Below are 22,217 nucleotides of genomic sequence, written 5' to 3' on the forward strand. Positions count from 1 at the left end.
GTCTAGGGGATTTTGAAAGTACCTTTATTAACGCTGGGGATAGTGAAACAAATGGTAGAAGAGGCAAGATTCTAGCAACAGGAGTGAGGCTAGGTGGAGCTGCCTTGGCTCTGGAAACGTGAAGGAGAGGTGAGCCTAAGTGAGGATGCCTTGGTCCTTTAGAGAGAAAGTCACAGAGGCAGAAGAAGTGAGCCACCTGGACTACATGGACTCAGAAAACAAGTTACAGAAGCAAAAGAAGGACCCTCGGAGAGAGGTTCAGGGGGTTAGCCCAGGACAAGCTGCTGCTGCCTACTGCTCCCCTGGTTGCAAGTCTCATGGGAATCCTTTGAGCTAAGGAGAAAAATAGCAAAGATATACATGCCTGAGGAAAGAACAGGGGGAATGCAGGGGCAAGCTCGAGAGAGAGCACACCCTTGGTCCTTTGTCTTAAGAGTTTTATATCTGTTTTCTAAAGGCTGGCATTTTAGGGAAGGTCTCCTGGAAGGATCTCAATAAAATATTCACCAGCTTTCCAGCTGTGTTATTTAATATTCTAATTCATCAAAATGAGTGTAGAGGGGTCGGGGTCATTCTCTGGTCAGTTTCACTTCAAAGAATGTCACCAGAGAGGACTGGAAGGGAGGCAGGTCTGCCCACAGCAGGGTCTGGAATGTGCAAACCATTTGCTCCTCTAAGTGTCCTTGGTTAGAGAAGATAAGACCTTGTGATTTATTATCTGGCTGTAAATTGCTCGGCCTTGTTTAGCTACCTGTCTCCGTTTCCCCATTCCTCTTGCCAAGGAATTTTCCTACCTTCTTACTACCCTGCCTCAAAGTAACAATAAAAATTACATATCATGTTTACTGTATTAGAGTCAATAAACATTGACATGGGGACTGACAGCAGGGAGACCACATTTTCTCAAAATCTTTCAAACAAAGTGTGTGTGTGGGGGGGGGTGCGAGCGTGAATGTGTATATAATAAGTCAGGGGTCAACCAGGAAAAATTAGAACCACGAGAGAGTCAAAATTTGCTGTAATGAAAGCCCTCCCTTTGATTATAAGCAAGATACGGAAGATCCCCAGCTTGATATTAGTGAAGAAAATGATTTCTAAGAAAAACATGGTTTTGCTTTCTTAAGCTCTGGTGATTACTCCTCCATCAAGCTGACACTCGGCAGATTTATTTCTAACCAGTCATCACTTATGACGAGTATGTTTTCAAAATGTGTCAGCTCACAGGGAATATAAAATTGTGATCCCAAACCACCTTCCTGAACTGTGACTGAGGAAAGATTCCAAGGGAAAGTGCTGACACGGCAGGTAATGGCATTCGTTTCTACTATCAAAGCTTCGAAAATGTTGGGTGTGTTTTTTTTTAGGGGGTGGTGGTTGTTTGCTTGTTTGTTTTTGTTAGTCTGCCCTTGACATCAAAACTCCAAGACAGGTAGTACCGACTGAAATCTCAGATCTTGGCACAAAGGTTTGTAAACTTCCACAAATCTTGAACAGGCACAACTAAACCGTATTTCCTAAAGTCCAACAACAGGGTGTCGGAGGAAATTGAACTCCTAGAATTTCCATTCAGGCATTAACAAAGAATTGTTAAAATATTCTAGGAAAACATCTAAAGATATTATATACAAAAGTTGCACAACTTGTTCCACTAAGCACAGGATGAAATAACTTTAAAATCCCTTTAGCAATTAGAGGTTGCCGGCTGTGTACATAAAGAAGCTGATGGGGTGACTAAGCACAGCATCACCTGGCCCTGGTACACAACCCTCGTGACCTTCACCTCTCTGTGGAGAGGGTTCCCCAATATTTGCTACACTGTTATTGTGTGCTGGTCTCACTCTAAGCTTTAAATAAAACTCTGTCCTCCAGGCCCATATAGTCTACAGAAAAATTAACCAGCAATTAATGTAAGAGGCAGCATAACATAGTGACTAAGAGTATGGACTTAGAAATGAGATATCCAAATTCAAATCCTGACTCTGGTTTATGGCTTATATTGATTGGCTGTGTGACTTTGAAAACATTATTGAACTTCTGTGCCTCAGTGGTTGAGCATCAACCTATGAACCAGGAGGTCACAGTTTGATTTCTGGTCAGAACACATGCCCAGGTTGTGAGCTCGATCTCCAGTGGTGGTGGTGTGTGTGTGTGGGGGGGGGGGGGGGGGGGGCGGTTGTGCAGGAGGCAGCCAATCAATGATTCTCATCATTGATGTTTCTATCTCTCTCTCTCCTTTCCCCTTCTTCTTTGAAATCAAATATATATTCATCACTTAGAAGACTGCCTTGCCCTTACTAAGTGCTATAAGTATTAAATAACTTAATATATAATAAAATATGAAGAATGGACATAGGAGAACCATGCATGGCTCTGAAAATGAAAAAGGCATCTCCACCAGCCAAAGGACCTCAGGAATAGCCTATCAGAAGATGAAAGAGACTCAGTGAGAACAAGTCCAAGTTAATCCAATGGGCAGGAGAGAGAAGTGGTGGTCCTTGAACTCTCCCCCAGTATATCCAAGATGGCAACGGAAACGAAAGTAGAAATGAAGCAAGGAATCCACCCAATTTATAGGAGAAATTTTCTTGTAGTTCTAGATTTAAAATTTAAGAGGAGTTTACACTCTACCTCTAACATGTTTATGCTTGTTCCAAAATAAAATTAATAATTTTTATTTGTTGCCAGTAAAATTGACTCTGAGGCAGACATGCCATTCCTCTCCTAGGGGTGGACATGCTGTGATCTGGGAGGCAAGTGGCAGAAGGATGATGATATGTAATTTTTAGAAAGAGCAACCTATTGAGGGTTGGTATTAGAGGGTAAGCTGGCTGGAATATTAGTGGTTACCAACTGAGTAGCAAGATCTCCAGACAAATGCCACTCCAGGCTACACCAGGGGAAACTCCGTAGCAGGCATCTACAAAAAGCTCAGAAACTGCTTTGGGAAACAGGGAAAGGAGCTGACCAGAGATCACCAAGGAGGACCAAAGATCCATATGGGTAGGTAGCTCCACCCCTGGCTCTGTATATTGCAAGCCCAGCTAAGGCCAGAAGGCAAAAGTATATTCTAGAACAGCCGTGGGCAAACTACAGCCCGCGGGCCGGATCCGGCCCGTTTGAAATGAATAAAACTAAAAAAAAAAAAAAGACCGTACCCTTTTATGTAATGATGTTTACTTTGAATTTATATTAGTTCAAACAAACACTCCATCCATGCTTTTGTTCCGGCCCTCCGGTCCAGTTTAAGAACCCATTGTGGCCCTCGAGTCAAAAAGTTTGCCCACCCCTGTTCTAGAAGCTAGTACAATTCCAGGAAAGGCAGCAGTTGTGACTGAGCAATTTCACCTCACAGTTGACTGCCCCCATGATGTGACTCCAAAGGTGGTGCGTCTAGGCAGTTTCTAGGCAGTCATTGCATTTGCTGACCCAGAAAGGTTGTCTTATCAGCACTCTGAGTCTGAAGCCACCTCTCTGACTTTCATTAACCAAACTCACAGAAATATTTAAATGTAAAGGAAAATGCAAATGCATCAACTTACAATGAGCAAAGCAACTAACTTTCATTGACCTGGAATACCAAATAATGATTGAGCTACCAACCATTGAGCTAAATATTTTACAGATGTGAACATATTTAATTCTCAAGACAATTACAAGGTAAATGTCAAAGAAACAAAGAAACAATTGATGCTCATTGATTTCTCTGTATCTCTACATTTTCCTGCTTCCCTTTCCATTCTACTGGACAATCGACTGTGAGCAGAAGTGATGAGGGTCACTTCTGAGCAAGGTGGTCACATGTACAGTGTGCCTTTCCTAAGCTCTTTCCCACCTTCCCTATGCTCTTTCCCAAACATGCAGCTGAAGCAAAGAAAATTGTGGGCCAACAGACTGGAAGAAGAGGGAGGGTGGTGTTATAGAAAAGGACATCAGAGCTATTCACCTTTCTAGAAACACATTTTCTCTTATTTTTTAATTAAAAATAGTTAATGCTGACATAATTGCAGGCATCCCCCTTTTCCCATCTTTTGCCCACCTCCACACCCCCATCTCTCCCTCCCTGTCTCTTGGCCTTCACCAAACTATTGTTCCTGTCCACAGGGTATGCATATATGTTCTTTAGCTGATCCCTTCACCCTCCTTATCCAGTCATCCCCAACCCCTGCCACTTGGGTACCAGTCTGTGCCATGTATCCATGCTTCTGGGGATTTTGTTGGTCAGTTTATTTTGTCCATTAGATTCCACATATTAGTGAGATCATATAAGGACCAAGTCTGGCCCAGACAAGATTCCAGGCCCCCAAATGAGCAGAAGGAGACAAAGGCTGGAGCGAGCCTGCCACAGTCTACGTGGAAGAGTGCCAGGGGAGCCATGGGAAAAAGAACCATCTCAGAGGGGTTGAGAATGGGGGCACTGAAGGCGAAAAGGTTGTGACCAAAGGGGAAAAAATGCAGGTGATAGGACATGAGCATACCAAGGGTTGGCAGAAGTAGAGAAGTAGAGGCTTTGGAATAGTCAAGGAATAATGAAGAAAGGGGCTGGGTGGGTCATTAAGATACCAAAACCTTAAATCAAGTCAAGGTTTCTGATATCACAAATCCATTATTTTAATATGTAACACACACCAACGTGGACATCTGATACACTTGGAATCCTGCCTTATTTTCATTAGTGATTTTTTTTTGTATCATACCTGTCTGTCATTCAGACTGGTTTATTTTAAATCCTTTAGGACACAGGTTTGATACAAAACTGTAATGTATTTGCCCTTATTAACAAGAATAAATCATATGGAAAGTGACAAATTCTTGGAACAGTGCATTTATATTTTGATTTTGAGATATGGGATCATGAAAACGTGAACTCTGCTATTGTCTTCAACTAGTGATTTCCTTTTTTATTTACCAAAAAGAACATGGGTGATGTTACACAGATACAATAGAGTCACTCTTTTCGAACAACATTCTTAAATAGTCCAGATGTTAAGCATATTTGATTTTTCAAATTTGCTACTTTTTTATTTAATTAAGCATGATTTTACTTTTCTATTCTTTTGGTCAAAGACAAAATAACGTACGTGATATTTCAAAATACCTTTGACCTTGTCCAAAAAATTTCCACATAGCTTCCAGGAAGCCTTAAAAACTACTTATATTACTTTGTGCTTGGGATCATGAGTACTGAATGAGTACTGAAGTATTTGATAATATTCTCAAACATCACAGTGCTTATCTCCAGATAACCTTTAACTGTGAAAGATAGCCTCAGTATATCTAATCCAATCAGTTTTGCAAACACTATTTTCAAGCCTTAAAGTAGACCACAAAAATCTACTCGGAGACATAAAGGCAATCTATATACTTTATAAATTCTGAAACTTTCCCCTACTTTCTCACACAGGAAGAAAATCCTTCTTAATTTTTTTCCCCAGAATATTACAAACTTACCATTTCCTTTTTCCAATATCCTCTTAATTGTATGGAATTTTCTCATTTTTTTTAATGCTGAAATTCAATCCTGCAGAATTCCCAGTTTGTCCCACAGGGTTGAATGGAATGTTCAGCATTTTTGTATATTATGCCTCATTAGGCAAGTAGTCAACCAAAATGGACATTTATGATAGAATTAGAGTTCTCTCATTTTAAATAAACACACACTCTAAACTTTGTAATAAATCAAACTTCTAAATATTCACTAAGAGTTTTACACTGAAAATAGATTTTTTTAAAAAATCATACAGTGTCCTCTAGCCAATGTTGTCACACAGTCTGAAGGAGTCGGAATAACGCAGCAAATAGTTGAAATCACTGGGACCATTACAACTAAAATATGACCTTTTATTTCATTAAGCAAACAGTCGGAAAAGAAGAAATGTACAGTTGTTGAAAGAGACGGAGCATGACTCGGAATACATGAGCCAAGCACTGTTTTGCGGTATTTGCTAATCCCACTCCAGGCTAATTAGTGCATGGCAGATTCAAGGAATACGAAAGATGACTCAGTGATTCGGAAGGAAAACCTAGGAGAACAAAGAAAATAAGTTTATTCCAGCTTGGAGAGAAAAGCCCCGAGTGCTCTCCTATCAGACTGTCCTTTACAATGGCTGTGAGGCATACCAGGGACAGACTGCTCTCCAATGGGCCAAAACGGGGGGGGATCAGATACAAGACAGACTTCGCAATCAGGGGGGCCTGTTAAACTGTAGCCTGGGTCGCCACCATTTGAAAAGTGTGTGACCCCAAGGCCCCCAAAGATCCCAACACAGCAAACTATCAGAATAAAAAACAGAAACTCAACTGCAAATGGGAGGAATAGGAATGTGTTTCTTGACAGAAGGTGTCTTGAGAAATTCAGGAGGGTGTCGTATCACAGAGCAAGGCTACCTGAGAATCCTCTCTAATTCCGATTTCCCCCCAAATTCCAGTCTTTCTGGCAAACTCCCCTGCTCCAGTGCTCTCGTGAGTTTAGTCCCTCTTCTCCTCCTCTCTCCTCCTCTCTTTCTCCCTTCTTCCCACTCTCTCTCCATCTCCAGGTCACTCCTTCTCTCCTTCACCTCCTTCTAATTTTCTCCTTTTCTCCCTCCTCGACCCTTTTCATTCCTTCTCTTTCCGTCCCTCCACCCTCAGTCTATTTCTCTACTCATACACACACTGTTCCTATGCGCGAGGAGGTGGGGAACTGAAAATACTTGTCATGCAATCGGTTTTTAATGGCACACTTTAATTTATACATGCCCAAAGACTGTGGTACTGTGTTTTTCCATAAATGATATAAGCTTCCTCACAAGCCCCATGCAGCAGATTGAATTGTCTCCCCCACAAAATTCATATGGGAAAGCCCTAGCCCTCAATGTGATGGCATTTTAGAGAAGGGACCTTTGGCAAGTTTAGATGAGGCCGTGAGGGTGGGGCCCCCAGAAAGAGATTAGTGTCCTTATTAAAGAGGGAGTGACACCAGAGCTCTCTCTTTTTTTGCCATGAGAATCAAGCCAAGGAAGACTGGAATTTGGGGGGAAATTGGAATTAGAGAGGATTCTCAGGTAGCCTTGCTCTGTGATACAACACCCTCCTGAATTTCCCAAGACACCTTCTGTCAAGAAAGTGTACCAAATCTACTGGCACCGAACCTTAAACTTCCAGAACCTTAAACTTCTCCAAAATTATGAGAAAATAAATGTGTATTGTGTGGGCCACTCAGTCGATGGTATTTTGTTCTGGTACCCCGTGCTGAACAATCCACCCTGTTAGGGAGGAAGTTAGACAGGAGTGGCTGGGGTGGGGCCTGCCCTGGGGTCCTAAGCAGGGATCAGACCAACACTGCCTTCAGACCGCCTCTCTATGGGGGGACAGCAGACTGCCAGCAGGCATGCTTGGAGCCAGCCAGTTCTTGGCACAAGTTCAGAGGAAATTGACGTTATCTCAATGCCAATGTGACCTTACTAGGGCCCTGGACTATCTATAATAAAATTTGCATTTTGGTTTTGACCCTACCTCCGTGGGGTCAAAGGCCTGCTACGGGTAAGGGCATGCCCAGAAGAAATATAGTTTCTGTCCATCATCTCTGAATGAAAATGAAAGTGTCCATCCAGAAAATTCCTTTTGTTCTTTTCTTTTCTTATTTTTTTAAATATATATTTATTGATTTCAGAGACAAAGGGTGAGGGAGAGAGAGATAGAAACATCAATGACGACAGAGAATCATTGATCGGCTGCCTCCTACACACCCCACACTGGGGATTGAGCCCGCAACCGAGCATATGCCCCGTCGGACCGGGAATCGAACCATGACCTCCTGGTTCATAGGTCGACATTCAACCACGGAGCACCCCAGCCAGGCAGACAATCTTTCTTTTAAACCCAGGAGTTGAGGCCTGCTCCTCATTTGGAATGTATCTTCAATAAACCCCAGTTTGCTTTACTTTCATTTTCATTGACCTTAAAATCTTTTCTGCGTTGAGAAAAAAATGGAGGTCCCAACCAGTAACCCCAATGGGTAACACCCCCGTTTGTGCTCTTTGAGGGGGTTAGGTGAAGTGGAATAAGGGAAGATACAAACGTGCCAGTTAAGAATCGATCCATTACTTTGGGTTAAAGATTCCCTTCCAGATAAATACACAGTGAGTTCAAAGTTCAGACTTCCTCTAAGACTTGTCTCTCCTCTCTTGTTCCAAGGGGACGGCTGAAGGGCAAAGTTGACCCCAGGGCTGGCTTCCTCAGAGATGCCCCCTGCACTACCTGGTCATATCTTCTGATGAAAGTCGTGGTCATTCGTTTTGGCAAAGCTGAGGGTCTCGGGGTCCTTCCCTCTCTTAACTGGTCCCAGCTTAGCCCAGGATGGCCCTGCAAATCCTCTAAGTCTATATCCATTACGGCTTCCAGCAGCCCTGAGAGAGGCCTTCACTGGGATTCCTCCCACCTATTGCTACCACAGCCGTAGCAGGCCTCTGGCTTCAGTTCCTGCATTAGGGTATAGAAGACCTCCTGGATCCTTCCACACCACACAGAAGCCAAGGGATCCTTGGGACTCTATATCTGACCCTCTTTATGCTTAGATGCTACTTCCAGCCATTTCTATTTTGTTGCCGGGTGGCTCCATATTACATACTGTGATTCCCTTAGATGTCTTGAAATGTTCTTAGTCTGTATCTAGAGAAACTAGAAACAAACCTTCTTGCTCTGGGAATACCAACCCTTAAAAAAAATTTTTTTTTAACTCCCTCTCTCCTTTGGCCATGAAAGTATGAGGAGAAAATCCAAGTCCACTTATTTGACCTCTTCCCTTCGCCCCTCTCCTGACCTTGCCCTTCCCTCCTGTTTTGGGTGTAGCGTGTGTGAGTGTGTGCTTGGATGTGTGTGTCTGTCCCTCCTCCCCACCTCGCCCCTATCCCCAGCACACACACAGCGTCCTAGAAACTTAGTGTCATCTACCTTCTCTTCCCAGAGGGAAAGCACCGATTGTCACAGTTTCCTTCAGAACTTCTTTGATGCTGTCCTTTCTTTCCCTGGGAAATAAGCCTTAATGGTGAAGGGTGGAGGAGGAACAGGAATTAGGAAAAATAAAATTATTATATCAGTGTTTTAATCACGTTCCCAATGTATCTCTACTTAATGGGGCATAAATATAAAACAATCTAACTTTTTCTTAATCCTTGCCATGATGCTGTGATTTATAACAGGAAATATATATTTGGTCTTCCATTCCGGGCACAGAGCTCCTTAAACCCTGGGCGTTTCCTAAGTCAGGAGAGTAATAAAGGGGTTTTTGTTAGGTTAACAAGGTGATTTTTGGAAAGCAGGTGGACTCTCACTTCCCTAGATGGATAAAATGAGTTCTGACCTCACTTCACTGAGATGTGTCACATAACATTTCAAGGTCCCTTCTAAAAGATCCTGTAATTTTATGAAAACCAGGAAAGAAGAAGCAAGTTCCATTCATGACATTAGGCAGATGATTAAAACTCATTACCCTTATTTTTGAGTAACTTAAAGATTTTTTTCTCTAAAGTTGATCTCTTATTGACCAAATATTTTCTTTCTACAAGTTATCAATGATTGAATCATTACTTCTCCCTTTCTTCCACTACATCTTCTGTGTAACTCTATTTTAATCAGTATCTTGACTGCAAAATTGGTTCCTGCCAATGAATTTGGGCACCAGATACGCTATTTGTAATTTTAAATGTGATTAATCTGAGCAGAATTTGGCTTTTTACATACTGTGTCAATATGCAAAGCTCTAGTGACATCCAAGAATCTTTTCCCTGAAGTGTTTTTGGATGTGTGTGATTAGGTAGTCTACATCTTTAAAGGGGGGGAAAAAAACTTGTTAGAATCTTTGCAGAAGCATCAATTTAATAGTAAAATGCTGCCTCCTTCTGGATAAATTGTACCAGGCATGATAAGCTTGCAAAGCTGCTAAAGTATGTTATTTCACAGATACAAATTTTTTTAAAGAATTAGAATTTTACATTTTTAAAATAAAATTAGACTAGAGTAAACCTTGAAAGATTACCTAGATTTTTCCTTCAGGGCTGTAAAACACCTAAAGTATCTATTCTATTTAGCTGATTTGGTTATCTGACTTTCTTTTGAAGATCTCTGAAGAGTAAGATCTCTGAGAAAGTAAGAATCAGATGATAAAATTGCAATTAGTATAATTTTCCCTTTTATATCAGGCTACCTTACCTAACATTCAATTGGCATTGGCATTTGTGCATGCACACATATTCATACTCCATGCTTGGAGAAATGTGGTGTGTGTGTGTGTGTGTGTGTGTGTGTGTGTGTGTGTGAATGAATGAATGCAATGAAATGCTTTGGTGTTCTAGTTCTGTGCCAGTAGTCATGTGAATTTTGGCAAGCCACTTAACCTCTCTGAGTCCCAGTTTCCTTATCTGTACATGGAGGATAGTAAACCCATTGTCATCCACCTCAAAAACACTGTGTGAGACTCACTGAAAGCAACAAAGCACTCTGTGAGGTATTAAGCTCACTTGTCTTTACGGATTTAAATGGTCACACGCCCGAAGTGAAAGAATAGAACCAGATTTGTGATGAACAAGAAGAAAAATACTTCATGATGACCTATTTACTGCATAACCACAGCTAGTTTGGTTACACGCAAATCAATCCACTACCTACTACCTGGAGAAGAGCGGAAGGAGCTTACAAATAACACTGTGAAGGTATGAGGAGAAAATCAGGGTGCATTTATTTGACCACTTCTCTCCCTTCCTCCTCTTGAATTTTCCTTTCTCTCCTGTCTTGGGTGTAGAGTGTGTGAGTATGTGCTTCCGTGTGTATGTTTGTTTCTCCTTCCCAAACCTCCCCACTATTTCCCCACATACACAGCTTCCTAGAAACGTAGTGTTATCTACTTTCTCTTCCTATTGGGTGGAAAACACTGATTGTCCCAATTTCCTTCAGAACTTCTTTGATCTGTCCTTTCTTTCCCTGGAAAATAAGCCTGAATGGAAGACCAAATCTATATTTCCTGTTATAAATCACAACTTCGCAGCCAGGATAAGAAAAAGTTAGATTATTTCATATTTATGTCCCATTAAGTAGAGATAAATTGGGTACATAAGTATATAATGGGAATATGATTAAAACACTGATATAACAATTTTATTTTTCCTAATTTTTGTTCTTCCTCCCTCTTCACCATTAAAAATTACACAGTTTCCCCCGGTGTAATCAAAGTTGATCGGGTGAGGGACCCAAAGCGAGCCCTGTTCTCTCAGCTTCATCCTCTCACAAATGTCACCAAACCCAGGCCAGAACGATCCAGTGCTGACTGTGCCCTGCTTCTATCAAAGGGATTCCCATGGTCCTCCAAGGATTCTCCATCAAAGCGGTGCTAACCAAAATCTAAACCAGCAAAGAGACCAAAGGGCACTCCGAATATTCTGCTCCCTTCTCAGCCTCTCGGTTAGTGCACATGCAGTGTAACCACTCTGGGCCTTCTTTTGTCTATGAAATAGGTATAGCAATAGTGCTACATCTTCAGGCTGACGTGAAGATTAAAAGCCTGATTACAAGTGAGCACTCAGAACAGTGTCTGGCATGTAGGCACTCAATACATGTTAGCTGCTGCTCCTATTGCCAATAATATTGCTATCACACTCGTTTGTTTGTTCATGACATTCATTCATGGACAAAGGATATGTCTCCCTCACAGCTCTTCAAGTTTCTGAGACTGAAAGTAGATTCTTTCAATCTTCTGGCCATCAATATTTAGAATGTTAGTTACCTGACATTACATATATACTTCTTTTTATTTTTCAACTACAAAGTAATAAATTACAGCTACTGGGGTTATTTAATGACTTAGTAACCAAACCAAGCAACAACTGTTTGTTTCAAAGCTGTATGAACAGATGGGCCTAGAATAAGAGCTGGAACATTTCAAGCTGTTCAACATTTTTTATGATAAGGAAATATTCCAATGCCATCTCACTGCAAGAGCAAAAGCAGCTATAATAGCCTGATTCAAAACTATTTGATAAATCAACCTAAGAAAAATTCTAGAAGGCACCAAAGCTGTTTGTTGTGTGTGTGTTTTAATATATTTCTATTGATTTCAGAGAGTAAGGAAGAGGGAGAGAAAGAGAGAAGCATCAATGATGAGAGATAATCATGGATCGGTTGCCTTCTGCATGCCCCCTACTGGGGACTGAGCCCGCAACCCAGGCATGTGCCCTTAGACCAGAATCGAACCCGGGACCCTTGAACCTGGGACCCTTCAGTCCACAGGCCGCCACTCTATCCACTGAGCCAAACCAACCAGGGCAAAGCTGTTTTGATTGAGGACTAAAAATGGCACTTGGCCACTAGATGGCATTTCAATTATGTAGCAGATTTCAGCTCACAGTTGATCTAGTTAAAAGCTTAATTGCTTTGCACTTGGTTCAAGCACTGGTGATTCATGTATTTTGATGCCATGGGAATTCTCAGGAGTTGGCAGAATTGAAGCTTAGGAATATCTATAGCAGGTTCTGCAGTTACAGATACAAAATCCTTTTGGAGTTATGAAAAGAGACAAGTAATTTTAAATTTCTGCCTGAAATTTTCAGATCCGTTTGTGGGTTTTGTTTTGTTTTTTTTAAGTAAATTATTGAGGGTACGATTGCAAGACTGGACAATGTATGTCTTTTCAATTCACCGGTGTAGCATGAAGTCTTAATAACCACAGAGCAGCATAATTCGCTGCCCAGGGTACCTCCGAGCCTGGCCTCTACTGTTTTAGCAGGTGCAGCAGTCTAATCATCTCTGCCATTTCCTTCTCAATTAATTCTTTGGAAAAGCCAGCTGTGGACTTGTGAAACATCCCAGAGAAGAAAAAAACATAATCGAATCCTCATTGAATAAAAAGACTGTTATAAATAAAAGGTAACATCAATTTTTCTCATCTCCAATAAGGATATTAGCAAAAAATAATAATAATTTAAAGTTTAACAGTAAGACTTTAAGATAGCCGTAAAGATGAAATAAAATCGGTTCTGAAATGAGTGTGTATGTGCTTTCCATATAAGAGAAGAGACACTTCTATCTATGGAGATTTGAATAGAGACACCGAGGATTGAGTAACGGATGCTTTCTCGCTCATTTCAGAAGGTGCCCCGTCAGTTTTAAAGCCTATGGTGCTAAATTCATATTGTCCACTAGATGGCACTAATACATATTAAGTTCTTTTAAGCGATGGAGCATTTATTCCCACAATAAAATAAAGTATGGTAGATTTAATTATGTATGTGAATAAAGTATGCACAGATTTAATTATGTATGTGAATAAAGTATGGGCAGATTTAATTATATATGTGGTCAGAAAACCATGCTGTAATGATCTAAAAAGTTTAATAATAAAGAACTGTATCTGCCCAGAAACTCCATTTCTTTACCCTGACTCTTTCTCCTTTCTGTCTGTCCACTCCCTTCCTTAATCATTAAGTCCCCAGCACATCAGATTCTGGTCAGCATCAAACTGTCTTAAGAACAAAGCCTCAGGCCCTAGCCAGCTTGGCTCAGTGGATAGAGTATTGGCCTGTGGACTGAAGGGAAAGGTCCGGGGTTCAGTTCTGGCAAGGGCATATACCTGGGTTGTAGGCTCAATCCCCAGCCCTGGTCGGGGTGAGTGTGGCGGCAACCCATCCAATCGATGGGTCTCTCTTACATCAGGGTTTTCTCTCTTTGTGTCTCTCCCCCTTCTTCCCACTCTCTCTAAAAAAGAAAATCAATGGGAAAAATCCTTAGGTGAGGATTAGCAATGAGAATAGAATAGAATAGAATAGAATAGAATAGAATAGAATAGAATAGAATAGAATAGAATAGAATAGAGAACAAAGCCTCAGGCCTTTTTACCAGACACAGAGTTTCCCTCAAACTAAAGATAACATCTTGACTTAAGTTGTGTTTCAGCCCCAGGTGCATGGAAGTGGAAAGACCCTACTGGCCGCACCCTTATAAAACCAGACAGAATGATGCCATGGCTGACATCAGGAGCTACACAATAATCAAGGACTCCCTACCCTGGCCCCCACCCTCTTAATCACCATGATTAATAATGTTTCCTGTATATAATCTGTCCCGTGCAGGCCATCAGGGAGCCAGGTTTTAGAGCATTAGCTTACCTGAGTCTCCAAACTTGGCACTATTTCCTGAACTAATAAACCCCTGATTTCTTTGCTACAAACTTCTAGAATTTTATTGGGCTTTGATGCACACAGGCAAATGAACCCCTTTAGTATGGTAACAAAATTATTAGTTATCAAAAAGATGGAGAATTGAACTCTTCCAGATGCCCCTCAAAAGACAGAAAAGGGGCTGTGCCCTCTGCGGTCCCAGAACTGTCTCCAGCTCCAGCAGTGTTTGGTCTGAACAGACCCAGGGACGCCCCGCCCCTTCTTCCAGCCTCCGGCCACTCTCCTGCTTCTTAGCCAGTCATCACTTTCAGAAACACCTGAGACCAGTCAACACCGTTGTTTTTTCTTAACTCATAGACGAACAACCATGAGCTCCCCAAATCGTCAGAATTATTCCACCGAGATGGGGGCTGCGGCCAACCGGCTGGCCAGCCTGCATCTGCAGGCCTCCTGCACCTACCTCTCTCTGGGCTTCTACTTCCACTGGGGCGATGTGGCTCTCGAGGACGTGGGCCATTTCTTCCACAAGTTGGCAGAGAAGAAGCACATGGTGCTGAGCATCTCTGAAAGTTGCAAAACCAGCGTGTTGGCTGCATTCTCTCCAGGACGTGCTGAAGCCTCCCAAGATGAGTGGGCAAAACTCAGGGCCCATGGAAGCTGCCCTGGCCTTGGAGAGGAACCTGAACCAGGCCCTTTGGGAGCTACAGGCCCTGGGTTCTTCCCACAGACCCTCAGCTCTGTGACTTCCTGGAGAACCACTTCCAGGGTGAGGAGGTGAAACTCATCAAGAAGATGGGCGACACCTGACTCACCTCTGCAGGCTGGCCAGCCCCCAGACTGGGCTGGGCAAGTATCTCTTCAAAAGGCCCGCCCTCAAGCATGACTAGGAGCCTGTGGACCCCAGAGGCCTTTGAGGGGCCCCTCTGCATCCCGTGGTGTCTGGCTTTTACCTGAGCCTCTTTCCAAAACTATTAGCCATTCTGTTCACTACCCTGAAGCCCTCTCCCATGCATTGGACCAAACGAAACAATACAATTTTTGCAGCCAAAAAAAAGACAGAAAAGGAAAGTAAAAGTTATAAATCCACAAGGAAATAAAAAGTGGAAGAGAACAAATAGATCACATTTTTAGGAAGCTGGCAACCAGTGGCTGAGTGTGACTAACCTAGGAAAAAGCTAAACCCAAGATCAACGGAGGGGCACAAGTGAGAAGCAAGACTATTCCACACCAGAATCAGGGGGAGAAGGGAGTGGAGTGGTGACTCAGAGGTCAAAATAACGCCCCACCCCAGCCCCTAATTCCCACACTCCCCTCCTCTGGGCCTAGAAAGGCAGGGGCCATGGGTGGACTGAAAATAGAATACAAATGGGAGAAACCTACTGGTCAATGTGAGAAATACTCAAACCTGTAGAGAATTTTTATGAGTTTATTTGAGCCAAACTGATGACATATGCCAGCCAGCAAGATCTCAAATGCTCCCGCGAATACATTTTGCAGCTTCTTTAATGCAGTTGAAATTAAGGAGGAAATTTAGGGAAAATTACATGGCGGTGGAAGAAGCAAAGTGGGGACTGGATTATAAAATTTAACAAGATATTGTGCTCTTTTGTTTTTTTCCTAGATGTGTCAACCTAGATCAGCCGTGGGCAAACTATGGCCCGTGGGCCGTTTCGGCTGTTCTATCCGGCCCGCGGAGCTGAAAGAGCAAAGGGTTCTCTTGCTCTCCCCTCCGCTCCTTCACCAGCAGCAGTGTTAACATGTATTAGTTCACACAAACACTCCATCCATGCTTTTGTTCCGGCCCTCCGGTCCAGTTTAAGAACCCATTGTGGCCCTCGAGTCAAAAAGTTTGCCCACCCTTGCTCTAGACTATGCCCATAGAGACTGCCTCTTCAGTCATCCCTGAGGAGGGAAGGGAGAGTGTTTTTGGAAACCTGCATTATTTGCTAATTGGGGAAGGAAGCCCTGAGACACTCGCATAGTCTGGTGCAACAGCCGTATCACCTGGGCACTATCCTAATTCCTACTTTATAGGTGGGAAAACCGAGACGCAGAAAGATTAAGCAATTTTTAGCCAAGGCCACAAAACTAGTAAGTGGCAGAGCCTGGCTGTGAATCCATCGGGTTTGTGCTTAGAGGTTACACGAAAACAACAGACAGAGCTAGCTTAAGACAAGGATAAACCTTTTACTTAAAAGTTATAGTCTTGGGGCATAACTCCTCACCACAACCTGCCCAGTTGGGAATTTATGATCAGATCACCCTGTGAGGTTACTCTACATAGAACCCCTGACCCCTTTTTTTCATTCATACTACAAAACAGTCTGCAAGGCCTCCCAGCCTTTTTGCCCACGCATTTCCCAGAAAGCTGTATGACCTGGTTGATTTGCTCCTTCTAAAGCTAGAAAGTGGTGGATCCTCTGAGTGCTCACATTAGGCAAGTCCACTAGAAGTCTGCTCACCCCAGCTTCTTAATCCTCCAGTAACACTCACCAGTCATTAGAATTCACCCTTCCCACCAAAATCAGATTTTCAATACTCACTCTTAAATACAGACAGCCAAGGGTCAGCAGATATTTTAGGAAAGACTCCAACATAAGATACACAGTCCAAACAAAAAGGAAAAAAGAAATCTTAGAAGAGAAAGAGACAATGTAGATAGACAACAGAATAAAATTTCTAAGAAACTCACTAGTACCCTCTGAAAAAGAAGAAAAACTAGTGGACACATACCCTAGAACAGTGATGGCGAACCTTTTGAGCTCAGCATGTCAGCATTTTGAAAAACTCTAACTTAACTCTGGTGCCATGTCACATATAGAAATTTTTTGATATTTGCAACCATAGTAAAACAAAGATCTATATTTTTGATATTTATTTTATATATTTAAATGCCACTTAACAAAGGAAAATCAACCAAAAAAATGAGTTCACGTGTTACCTCTGACACGCGTGTCATAGGTTCGCCATCACTGGTCTAGAATAAGGTGTTATTAAAAATATTTTTTTCTAAGAAGCAATCAGAAAAAGAAAGGGCTTTGGAAACTAAAAGTATAATAAGTAGAATAGAAACTATTTCAAAAGAAAGGTTAGAAGATAATTTTTAAGACTTCTCATAAAATAAAACAAAAAACAAAAGGAAAAAAAATGATAGGAATATTAGGAGATAAATCCAGGCTCCCCAACAGTACAGTAATAGAAGCCTCAGAAAGAGAAATGAGAATAACTCAAAGGGGGAAAATTATTGAATTAATAATAAAAGAACGTTTGCCCAAACTGAAAGAAATGAGTTTACAAGGCATATTATTATACAATTTCAGAATATGAGGGATAAAGAAACAATCCTAAAAGCCTTGTGGAGGCGGGAGACACAGTTATACACATAGAACAAGTGATCAGAACAAATGGGATGTCTACATAAACCACATTGCAAACTAGAAGTCAACAAAACAATGCCTTCAAAATATCAAGGGCAAATTATTTTTACACCTGGAATTCTAAATCCAGCTTAACTCTCAGTAGAGTTTGAGAGTAGAATAAAGGTCTTTTCAAACATGCAAATTATCAGAAAACTTACCTTTAATGCACCCTCTTCCACAAGAAGCTACTGGAGGAAGTTTTCTACCAAAACAAGGGATTCAATCAGGACAGAGGGAAACCTGGGATCCCGGCCACATGGAATCCAACCTAGGAGAGAGGGCGAGGAAAGTCTCCGATGGTGGCAAAGGGAAGTGCAGGGGAAGCTCTAGAGCTACTCCATGAGACACAACTTGTTTGGATGGAGACCTTTGAGAGGGCACCTCTAAGAGAAAAATAAAAGTAGAACTGATGGGTTTGTTACCAGAGAACTGCCCAAGTCAGAAGGGGCTCTCCCCTTCTTGGCTTTTACCGTCTTATGAGAAAGAATTCAGACAAGTGACAGACAACAGTGTTGAAGCAAAGCAAGAGAATTTATTAGGGAGACAAAGCAAGCAGATTTATTAAGAATACACTTGGCATAAAGCACAAGAGGGCAACTCTGCTAATCTGAGTGTTCCACCTGGTGGGAAAGCAAAAGTTTTATACTTTTTTCCCCCTTATAGGCTTCAAGGTTCCCCTTTTACATTGTTGCTGCTTTCCTCAGAATTTATGAGGTCTGGCTATTTTATCTTGGCAAGTCCCAAGACTAATGACTTCCTTCTTCAGTGAGTGAGATAAACTCCCCCCTTTAGCCCCCTCCCACCTCCTTCCCTAGCAGCTATTCATCCTGTCTAGCATTACCCCCTTAAGTGATACCACTTTGTGTTGAGAACAGATTAAAAGAGAACATGGGTACAAATAGGGAAGTCAATTAGGAGACCACTGTGTCGAAGCTACTGGTAGGTCAAGAAAGATGAGGTGAGAGAACTAACCTGTATATGGAAGTCATGACCTTGACAAGAACAGATTCCATGGCCTGGCAAGGGTGAGACCCGGTTTGAATGGGTCCATTAAGGAATAGAAAGTGAAGTTGGAGGAGTGTTGGGTTGTTTGCTGTGAAAGAGAGCAGAAAGATTGGGGCAGTAGCTAGAGAACATGTGAGAGAAATTTGTTTGTTTAATGTTATTTATTGATTTGAGAGAGAACAAGAAACATCCATTTGTTGTCCCACTTATTTATCCGTTCATTGATTGATTCTTGTATGTGCCCTGACCGGGGATCAAACCCACACTTCGGTGTGTCAGGATAATACTCTAACCAACTGAGCTACCCAGTCAGGGCTTGTTTGTTTTTTTTTTGTTAGACAAAGAACACATTGTGTATTGATGAAAAATAATTCATCTGTAATAATAAAAGCATAATATGCTAATTAGACTGGACGACCTTCCGGATGAAGCCGGGGCTGCGAGGGAAGCCTGGGTCCCAGGTGCCAGAGGGAAGCAGGTACCAGCAGCTGGGGAAAGAAAGGCCTACTCTTGCACGAATTTCATGCATCGGGCCTCTAGTTGATTGATAATTGTATTAACTGATTGTGTTAAAGAACAAAATTCAAGCAAGTAAATTTTAAGATCTAATTAACTTTGTCAAGCAATTCATGAATCAGCAGCATCTCACTCAGCAAGTATAAGGGACCTCTGAGGGTTGAGGGGTTGTACAAAATGGAAGGTTTTTATAGGCAGAAAGATGGTGAGACAAGACAGTGAAAAGAGTGGATTATTCAGGCAATGCCATCTTTCCGTAGGGGAAGCAAGGGGGTTTATAAGGAAGATTACTTCACTAGTATTGAGCAGGAAATTCTAGACTGATTGGTTTAAAATTCCACTTCTGGGAGAGGCTAAAACTTTGGGGGAGCTTAGCAAAAGTGACTCCATTTTGGGTCTAGTGTTTCTTTCTAACTATTGGTAATTGATCTGGGGCACAGCAAAATGACCTCCCTTATCTGGGAATGTGGACAGTCCATGCACAGGAATGGGAGGAAAGGCTCAGTATTTGGCCCAGATGTGGATGGAATGGGGCCATGGTGGTGAAAGCAAGGGACATTCTATTTGGATTGCTTCTGATTTTTAAGAAAACCAAAAGAATGAGGATGATAAAGGTATAGGTTAGAAGAAATAAGAGAAGGTATGTAAACAAGTTATCTAGAAGAGTGCACATGTTATCCAGAAGAGTTATCTAGAGAGGGTGAATGTTCCAGGGAAATGTGTAGTTGACAGAAGAAAAGGCCCACGGAGGGTTGAGGTCATGCATTGTAATCCCAGTTGGCATGCTGGAATGTTTTTCTGCAGCTATGGTATGCTGAGTGGGTTTAGGTTGGGAGCTGAGAGTTATGCAAGGGAGTAATTACAATGACTGGTCATGGCATTCAAGCCAGGTAAAGGGAATATTGAGAAATGACGTGGGGTCAAAAGGACTATGAGAAGGAGTTACCTGCAAAGATTGGAGACATAGAGTGAGACTGAGATTATGGCTAGGATGTGGTGTGACAAAGTCTGGAGCAGGTCCATGGGAGCTGAGCAGCTGTTAAGGGAAAGGGCATGAATTTTGGAGGACGGGTCAAGGAACCATGAGACCTGTCTATTGGGAAGACCATCCACTTGCATGTTGAAATAAGGAGTTGCTTCAGAGAATGGCAGTGAGCCCTCAGATAAAAATCTTCAACATATGAGGGGGAAGAACCCAGGGGCCCATAATGACTGCATTATAAGAGATGTAGAATAAGGTATTGTCTGATGACCTAAGACTAAACATGGGAGGTGGAGAACAGAGGAGGGGAGAAGTGGTCTGGAAGTGGCCAAAAGGAGAAAACATCCACTCCCTGCAACCCCTAACCCCCCACCCATCCTCCTCCAGGCCCAGGGGCGGCAGAAGGCCTTTGACCAGCCACACTAGGGAGACCTGCAGCGAACAGTGGCCTCCTGCAGAGCAGGGTTTCTGTGATAGCAGGGAGGTGAAGGAAGGGAGCGTTTAGAGATGAGAGAGAAGAGAAGGAATTTGCTTAGGGCAACCAAGTTTAGCAATACCAAACATCAAGACATAATGTCCACGTTGGGCTGACAACCACAAAATTATCTATAATCATTGGGATTCCTGAGCCCAAATATGCTCGATATCTCAACCTGTAACAAAATCACAACTTTATTTTCAAAGCATGTCATGTTGAACATAGTAGTCTATAGGGATATCTACAAACCTGCTGATAAAGACCTGTGAGCTCTGGCAAAGGATGGTGATCCAGAATCATCTCTGAGGTGGGACCAAAGGAAACGATAGGGGAGAGACTAGCAGTGAGACACCTCTCAAGTTCTTGGTGGGGGTGCAGTGATGAGCCCACCAATAAAGGACACGGCAAAAGAAGACAAGAAGACATGAATACCTCAGTTACATACAAGTTAAATTTGAGATGCCTTCAGTCTAACTAGTTGGAATGTCCAGAAGCCACTGCAAAGAGGAATCTAGAACTCAGGGGAGCAGTGAGGCTTGAAAGAGAGATTTTGGAGTTGAGTTGTCAGGTAGGTATGTGGAAGCTGAAGCAGGTGAGTGGGTGAAACGTGTCAGGAAGAATGCACAGAGGAGCCTCCTCAGTCTTGGGCCCCAGAGCTGATGCAATAGCAGCTCACCTGGCAGTGGCCAGCCCATGCTGGTAGCTACTGAAATGGGGGAGGCCACGCTGAGCTATGGTGGATCTTGAGGCAAACGACGTAATACTGATGCTGTCCGTAGTGTTAAATTGGCATCTCTCAAAAATTCCACCCAGAGCCTCAGACTGTGACTTTATAGGGAAATGGGGTTTTGCAGATGCGATTAAAAGTTGAAATCATACTGGATTAGGGTGGCCCTCAGTCCAACAACTGGTGTCCTTACAAGAGGCGAGACACAGAGAAACATAAGGAAGAAGGCCATGTGAAGATGGAGGCGGTGATGGAATGATGCAGCTTTGAGGCAAGGAACATCAAAGATGGCAGCAGTCACCAGAAGTGAGCAGAGAGGCATGAGGTTTCTCTGGCCTCCAAAACTGGGAGACAAGATATTTCTGTAGTTTTTAGACACCAGGTTTATGGCACTTTGTTACAGCAAACAAATCACTATTTAAAAATTCTGATATTTTATTATGTACCGCTTGGCATTATTATTTTTAATATTGCATTAAAACACTTGTCTTGATTACTGAATGTTTTGACGCCCCCTTAAATTTTGCAGCTGCAGCTAGTGTCTCAATTGCTTCTCCCTAATCCAGGTCCAGGGGCATGTTTTAATTACTTTCATTGCGGTGCTCACAGACAAGCTTCTGCTCAGTCTATTTGCAAAGACATGTAGGTATATTCAAAGAACAAACAGCAAAAGCAAGCAAGCAAGCATGGTCTCAAAATAAACGAGTTGATCTATTCACTGAGGGATGACTTCATGTTCTCCCTCACTGCAGAAATAGGGCTCATTTCTAGGAAAGGACACACAGATACTGGCAAGCCATGTTTCAAAACAGTAGGCACATGCTGGTCATTCCGTCTGCTTCCCTTGAGAAAGAAAAATCATCACATGGTTTCAGCAGCCGTGGCCCCATGTAAGGCTTTTTATGAATATGTTGTATTCACTTTGAGAAAATATCTAAAGGGGAAATCT

At 42.3% G+C, this 22,217-nt stretch overlaps 1 long non-coding RNA gene across 1 annotated transcript; it reads right to left on the minus strand.

Moving 5' to 3' along the window:
- Nucleotides 1–5,824: 5,824 nt before the first annotated feature.
- On the minus strand, nucleotides 5,825–15,763 carry LOC118677687. The gene is made up of 2 exons (XR_004974471.1): nucleotides 14,602–15,763; nucleotides 5,825–6,020 (listed from the first exon to the last, which is right to left on the minus strand). It is a non-coding gene; the product is annotated as an uncharacterized LOC118677687 (long non-coding RNA).
- Between the last annotated feature and the right edge of the window lie 6,454 nt (nucleotides 15,764–22,217).

This window comes from Myotis myotis, unplaced genomic scaffold (assembly GCF_014108235.1).
Source record: "Myotis myotis isolate mMyoMyo1 unplaced genomic scaffold, mMyoMyo1.p scaffold_m19_p_2, whole genome shotgun sequence".
Taxonomy (NCBI): domain Eukaryota; kingdom Metazoa; phylum Chordata; class Mammalia; order Chiroptera; family Vespertilionidae; genus Myotis; species Myotis myotis.